This window comes from Mesoplodon densirostris, chromosome 14 (assembly GCF_025265405.1).
Source record: "Mesoplodon densirostris isolate mMesDen1 chromosome 14, mMesDen1 primary haplotype, whole genome shotgun sequence".
In the NCBI taxonomy this organism is placed as follows: Eukaryota; Metazoa; Chordata; class Mammalia; order Artiodactyla; family Ziphiidae; genus Mesoplodon; species Mesoplodon densirostris.
This window is the reverse complement of record NC_082674.1, coordinates 16114379-16121877: the sequence shown is the minus strand read 5'-3', so window position 1 is coordinate 16121877 and position 7499 is coordinate 16114379. Positions and strand designations below refer to the sequence as shown.

The following is a 7499-nucleotide window of genomic DNA, read 5'->3' as shown; positions in this document are numbered from 1 at the left end:
TGAGAGAAGAAGGGCCCAGGCACTGGAGTGGACTTCAGGCCCTTGGGTAGGGCCGTGACATTGCCCAAGACCTTTGGAGTTTCACACCGAACCCTAATTCCAGGCTGTACGGTCAGGTTGGCTGGGACGAGGCAGGGAAGAAAGCACAGGTGTTTCAGAACATCCAAGGAGTGCAACGTTGGCTGGTATGCAGAGCCCCGTGACTCTTGGAGGCCAATGAGGTCACATTTTCTGATGTGAGGCCAGGAAATCATGTAGGGTCCTCTTTGTTTCTCTCTGCAACTGGCCAACACATGAAGTCCCAGGAACAAACTGAAACTCAAATTGTGAAGTTCTAGGTCACATGAGGACACAGATTAATCAGAATATTTAGCAAATGCTGTCAACACAAGCTGGGGGAAGCAGGCCTGTCGATGCCAGTGACATTTTGTGGATTTCTTGTAGCATGTTTTGTCCATCCTTTCCTTATTAAACATTCAAATCCTCTTCATGTTCTCTAAAACTAGATGCTGTCGTCTGCTCACCCGCTGAGCACCAGTAATCCAAGACACATGCCTGGAGCCACACTGGGCTGGAGGTCCCCAGGGCCCAGTTTCACCACATCATACACAACAGACACAGATGCACACACCAGGCATGTATCACGCAGATGCTACAAAGCATGCAAAGCCAGAAACCTCCCGTGAGACCCAGTCCCTTAGCCAAAACCCCGGAAGTTTTAAGCTGTCCTTGCAGAGCTGAACTATCCTGGCCCACGACACAAAACACCTGGTTCTCACAAGAGCTTCCTGACGTTAACACGGCAAGTGCCACCCCATATTTTGTATGGAGAAACTGAGGCCCGGCTGACCCAGTCACAGAAGTAGTTTAGTAGTTTTTTTTTCATTTTTCATGAAGTTTTATTAATATCTCACAGACACATTTTCAGAGATCCTAAACTACCCTAGGCCGTCTCCAGCAGGAAAGAGTAGAAACAAAAAGGCGGAGCCAGCGCAGCACTGGGAGAATCTGCTGAGTCCCAAGATAACCGAGAGAGCCTGCCTAACCGTGACGGCTCCACTCTGTAGAAGACACGGGTCTTGAGTGGTCAACAACTGATCTCAAGGCCCTGGAATTTAGTGGCTTGGCCACTGCACTTACGCTGTTTATCACGGCACCTCAGCACAGGGTCCAAGTTCAATCCCAGGCATTCTGGAATCTGTCTTTATGATAGGGAGTCTGATGTCAGGGAAACCTTTATTCTGGCAGTGAGTGGACCACCCCAGTGATCTCATCCCTCCCACTGCCTGCGTCCCATCCGTGTGCTGGGCCCCAGGTGAGCTGACTCCCTCCTCGCCTGCCTGGTCTGCCTCTCATCCTCTGACCCGATTCCACTAGTGGACCGAACTGAACCAGGCTTCCACCTTCTCCAGGTAAGGACCCTGGGTTATTCACATTATTTGAGTCCACAGGGTAGGACCAGAAAAATTTGTGGATGACAGTGATGCTGGAGGTGATCTGTGATATAATTTCCAGCAAATAACCCGCGGCCATCTTTTTGACTGAGGATACCAACCCATCATATACTTTCATGTGAGATGAAATGAGATAATGTGAGATACTATATGTACAAATGCTTCATAAATTGTAAGACATCATACAAACAATAATGAATACAGTCTCCCTTGCCCTGATCAGCGATTGGTCCATTTCTAGTGACCCTTAGCTTTTGATTGTTATTTCCAATACTTGAGCCAGACCCATCTGCCCTGTCCGTCTTATCAGGAGTTCAAATTTTGATAGCCCATCCACCAGTTCCTCTGTTTTAGATAGCTGCAACCGGTCAGCCTAACGCTTTTCTGATGCCCGGACAACCTTTATGTGGCACATTGGAGATGGTTCTTGAAGTAGTGGACAGCCAGCTTGAACTGGACCTGAGCTTCGGTGTTGGTCCAGTATACGTTGTAGCTCTTCTCCAGGGCTGCCAGCTCTGGGTCCGCCACTGGAGAACAGGGCTGGTGACCTGCAATCACATTTGAGCGGGACACCACGAGCAGGCTCCCGAGCCCATCAATAAAGAACTCTGAGCGAGCCACTCGCTGTAGGCGGGGGTCGAAGCCAACCCTTTGGAGCCGTTCTGTGTGGGCCAGGAAGAAGCTGACAGCGCCACTGGTCACCACACAGCTGGGGAAGCTGTCCAGGGGCCGGAAAGATCCTGACCACCGGTGGAGACAGTCCCCACCCTCACGGTGCTCCAGAAACAGCTTAAACTGGAACACGTTTCCAAGCACACTGAATGCCTGCCACGTCCAATTCCATCCTCTCTAGGACAGCCACCAGCACCTCAATCTTGGCCTTGTCGTTGAAGAGAAAGTCATCGTCCACCAGAGAACGTATTTGGTGGTGACCTGAGATATGGCCAGCTTCCTACCAGCAAACCAACCCTTCCCATAAGACATGGTGTAATATTCCACGTGGCTGTTATTAATTTTCAGGGGCTCCTTGCTGTCATCCGCCATGATCACGGCCAAGTTTGGGTAATACTCACGAATGCTCTGGAGCATGGTCATGAGCTTGTGAAGATGGAGGAAAGTTTTGGTGGCAATGCTCACCAGGTCTCTGAGCTTCCTCTCTGGTCCAGGGTCATATCACTTGGGCATAACAGGAAGGCGGATGGTCACTGGAAACTTGGCCACTGAGGACTTGGACTCCAGACTCATCACATCCAGCCTGCAGCGCTGGTACTCTGTGCTTGTGTATGTCACAGGCTGGAGTATGAAATTCCAAAGCTTCTGGTTACTGGTCGAAGTGGTCAGCTGCTTCGGGCCTCTGCCCTGCAGCACACTGTCTGGGATGTCAGCAAGGGTGTTCAGTGTCCCCAGAGAAGCTGTCGGGGTGACCTCATAGAAGGGAGCATCTGGTCCTTCAAACTGGAGGCCCCCACGAAGTCATCCCGAGACCCGCTGCCTCGCACATTCCAGGCTGGTGGAGCTGGGCAGCCACCCCACCGACTGTCCAGCCCTTGGCACCCTAGTAGTCAGTTTAGTAGTCAGTCAAGGTTTAGGTTAAAAGCAAAGAAAGATTTCTTCCCCTACCCGTAGAGGAAAGGGGCTCTTCCTGGCCTGAGGGAGTGCCAGCAGCGCAGGCCTTGCCTCTGCTCTCTGCCCCAGTTTGGGGACTGACCACTGCTCACCACTGCCCTTCTTACATACCACCTACTCAGAGCCTGGCAAACCCTAAACTTTGGCCACAAAGGCCACATTCTGATGGCCATGCTATGCTGAAGCTGGCTCGTCCTGCCCCCGACAGCCTGTTGTTAAATATTCAGGAGCCTTGCTAGTCAGGTGTTTAAAGGTTGGTATTATGAAACTGACTGTGGTGGGAATATTTATACCATGGAAATCAGCAAATGCCAAATGCCACACATCAGGGACTTTTGTTTTTCCTAGAAAGATAGTTCATCAGCACATCACTGCTTGCCAGAGAGAATCACTCTGACTTCAATAAGACCTCAGGACTGGGACTTCCCTGGTGGCACAGTGGTTAAGAATCCGCCTGCCAATTCAGGGGATACGGGTTCGAGCCCTGGTTCAGGAAGATCCCACATGCTGCGAAGCAACTAAGCCTGTGAGCCACAATTACTGAGCCTGAGCTATAGAACCCACAAGCCACAACTATTGAGCCCGCGTGCTGCAACTACTGAAGGCCACGCACCTAGAGCCCGTGCTCCACAACAAGAGAAGCCACCGCAATAAGCCCATGCACCGCAACGAAGAGTAGACCCCGCTCGCCGCAACTAGAGAAAGCCCGCACACAGCAACGAAGACCCAACGTAGCCAAAAATAATAAATAAATTTATTTAAAAAAAAAAAGACCTCAGGACTTTGTGAGCAGACGGGATTTCTCTCAGGATTCATGGTGCATACAACAGAACCCGACTCTGGTAAGCAGACATGGGATTTTGGGGATGGATGTCAGATAGCTTACAGAATCCATAGGAAATCGGGGGAATCAGAATCAGGAAACAGGCTGGAACAGAGCATGGCCAGTCAGGGTGTGCCAGACCAGGCCACCATGTGGCTGGATGCTCGCGTCTCAGTTCTGCTGCCCCAGGGCCCTGAACCTCAACCCTGAGCACCTCCCCCTTGGCCAGAGAGAAGTCTAAATGCACCTGCTCCTTGACAGCCCTTGCTCGGGCTCTGAATGGGTGCGTGTGATTGGCTGACTTTAAGTCGTATCTGCAACTCCCAGCAGTCAGGGTCATGAAGAACAATTCTCAGGCCTTTCCTGCTGCTGTAGCAGGAGGTAGGAAGGTGACAACACTAACGGATTTGCCAAAAAGAAGAAATACTGAGAATGCCCTCTGCAGAAAGGCTCTCCCAAGCCTGGAGGCTGCTGAGTTGATTGGTCCTAGAGTGACAGAAGAGAATGAGAGCCTTAAAGGGTCCTACCCTCAAATCTGCTCCCACCCTGACATAAGTTCTTCCCTCCTCTGCCCACCTAGTTGTGATGTTTACAACCAAAATCTTGCTTTTAGTGAATAAGATCCCTTTCTGAAATGAAATAGCCTTCCCAAATACATCCAGGGCTTGGGTGGCATATTAGTCACTCACACCTTAGTGTGGATCAGTTTAATCTGACATTTTCCCCTTATTCTCTTCATTCAGCTCCACTAAAAGAGTGGGAGTAATTCTTGATCACATACATTAGTGGAAGAGTTAAGCATGGATAATCCAGAACAGGTAATAAAAGAAATATTTCCATGTGGCTCTGGGATATAGCATATGAGTCATTCATTATATAAAGGCATTAGAATTGCCTGTGTAAATTATGAGCACAATGGATGGAGAAAGGGCTGCCATAGTCCATAAGTCCAGGGGTGCCTTTCAGCTTACAGACTGTAAAATCAATGTCACCCCTTGGAGTTGTGCAGTGTACAACCTATACAACTGCATATGGTTGCCCTAGTGGAGGCTGTTCAGGGCTCTCTGAGCAGGAAGGGAAGAAAGCTAAGAAGAAACAACACCAAAGACCACATAGAATTGATCTTATCACTGGGAGAAGATATATTACAAGATTTAATACATAAACGTAAACATACGCACAGCACATGAAGACTTATAAGGCATCTTCACACTCAACCAGACTCACCCTAATTCATCTAAAAAGAATCCGAGAAGGACCAAAGAACTTCTCAGTGTTTAGCTATGCTTATGAAAAACAAAACATTAGAGATCTTTTCATCATTCAAGGATGTGCTGGTGGGAGGAAGGAGGGGCTGTTGGTAGACAGGTGGGACGACACTGAGCTGCTCAGAAGCCCGGTCCTCAGGTTGTTGAGTGACAAGGGGCTGAGAGGAGAGAAGCACACAGCCCACCCTGCTCCCCCGAAGGCATGTTCCTTTATAACATGTGAAAGGAACTTTCAGAGTAACAAGTACCCGATGCAGGAAGACTTTGGTCTCTAAGTGATCCCATGTTTGCAGCCTGTTGTTGATTTTACCCAAAGGAAAGGAAACAAATCACCACTTTTCTCTTGGAGGCCATGGTTGCAGCCCTGCCTTGGTTTTCTCGTCATCCCAGCAGACCTGGCGTCCAGAGCAGGAGTCAGAGCTCGGCCAGGTCCAGACTGTACAGCAGACCTCAGGAGACATGTGGGGCCATCAGCCTCGGACCTGGGCACGCTGTCCCTTGAGCTCTCTGGTTCAACTGAAATCAAGCCGGACTTGGGCCGCCAAGTCCAGAAAACAAGGCCTTAGCTTATGGTTAGGAGGCCCGGGCGCTAATCCTGCTGCCATCCAACTCACAGGGTGAGCTAAGAAAGCCCCTTCCCTTTCTGGGCCCCAGATGGAGGCTACTGGGGCTCTTCCTCATTCCCGCCATGGCTGCTGAAGTGCTCAGGCTGCTCTAGAGACCTCTGTCTGATCCATAACTGCACACACCACACAGTGCTGACCTCAAGCACATACATGGAGCTGGATGTTCCCTTGGGCCTCCTCCTTTTGCCACCCCCCAAAGACCCATTCTCTCGGAGTCAGTCCAGGCTCCCAGTAGCCTGCCACCCCAGGAAGGACCTCACAAGGATTAAACGTGAAAAACAAAAGCAGATAAAGGAAACTCAGGAAAATATATTTTATAATCCATCGGGGGAAGTGCCTTTTTAGGCATGTCACAAAACCTCAATATCCATAAAATATGAGATCGACAATTTTGACTAGATTTCCATATTAAGAAGAAGAACACCAAACAGCAAAAGCAAAGATAAATGAAAACCTAGAAGAAAATATTTGGAACTTATATCACTGGTAAAAGATTAATTTCCTTGAGACTTAAAAAGCTCCTATGGAGTTTGAGAGATCTAATAACTAGTATCCCTTTTCCTACCAAAATTCCTAACCAACTTGTAACAGACACAGGAATAGGTAAATGAGGACCCCAAAACCAGCTTTATTACTCACAGAGCTTTTGAAGAACATCATTTAGGTACGCAAACAATGGGCCTCCTAATGCCAGACCCTGGGATGAAGCATATCTGCCCCCAGATCAGAGGCAGCTGTGGAAACTTGTAGGCCTCACCTGGCAAGGGCAGGGCCTCTGTTGCTAAGCTGACTGCAGAGCCAAGGGCCACCAGGAGCACCTGTGTTCTGCAGGCAGGCAGATCCCAAAGGGCAGGAAGAGGGAGGCAAGGCCTGTTCACTTCCTCCTCCCAAACTTACCAATCAGATAATCTACTTCTCTTCCCCACAGCTGAAGTGAGTGAGGGGGGAGTGGGTCAGAAAGAGGACAAGATTTACATTTACTGATGTCCTTTCACTTGGAAATATAAAGCATGGAGAAGGGAAATCCTCCCCCCGCTTCCAATAAATTCGAATAAGTCAGTAGAAGAAGAGCAATCGTACAATAGAAAAATGGGAGAAGATGTGAACAGACCATGCATGGAAAAGGAAATTCAGATACACGTACAAACATATGTGAAAGATGCAAAACCTCACTCACAATATAAAAATCCAAATTACAACTACCATGAAATATCACTCTCTACTTATCAAACTGGCAAAAGTCAAAAACTTTGTCACCACGTTGTGTTGGTGCAAATGTGGGGAATCAACACCCTCAGACATTGCTGGGGAGATGGCATAGCTTTTATGGAGGACAGTTAGGCAATAGGAATCAAAATTCGAAAGGCAATTACCTTTGACCCAGCAAATGCACTTCTAGTTATTTATCCTCCAGATTTGAGATATGTGATATTCATGGCAGTATTGTTTTTGTAAATGCAAAAGATTGAAACCAACCCAAATGTACATCGATAGAGGACTAATAAAATAAATCAAAGTACATCAATGCAATATACTAATATAGAGCTATAAATATATTTAGGTAGTTCTGTATGTACTAATATGAAATGATCTCCAAGGAAAGTAATATGAAATAAAGATACAAAATTTTTTGTACAGAATGCTACCAGGTCCTTAAAGAAAATAATATATGTGCTTAGATATGCATAGACTCCTTCTAGAA

The 7499-nt window shown here is 48.0% G+C and overlaps 1 pseudogene; it reads right to left on the bottom strand.

Annotated features, from left to right (window-relative positions):
• Positions 1-1856: 1856 nt before the first annotated feature.
• LOC132501296 (beta-1,4 N-acetylgalactosaminyltransferase 2-like) lies at positions 1857-2927 on the bottom strand (annotated as a pseudogene).
• Positions 2928-7499: the final 4572 nt, after the last annotated feature.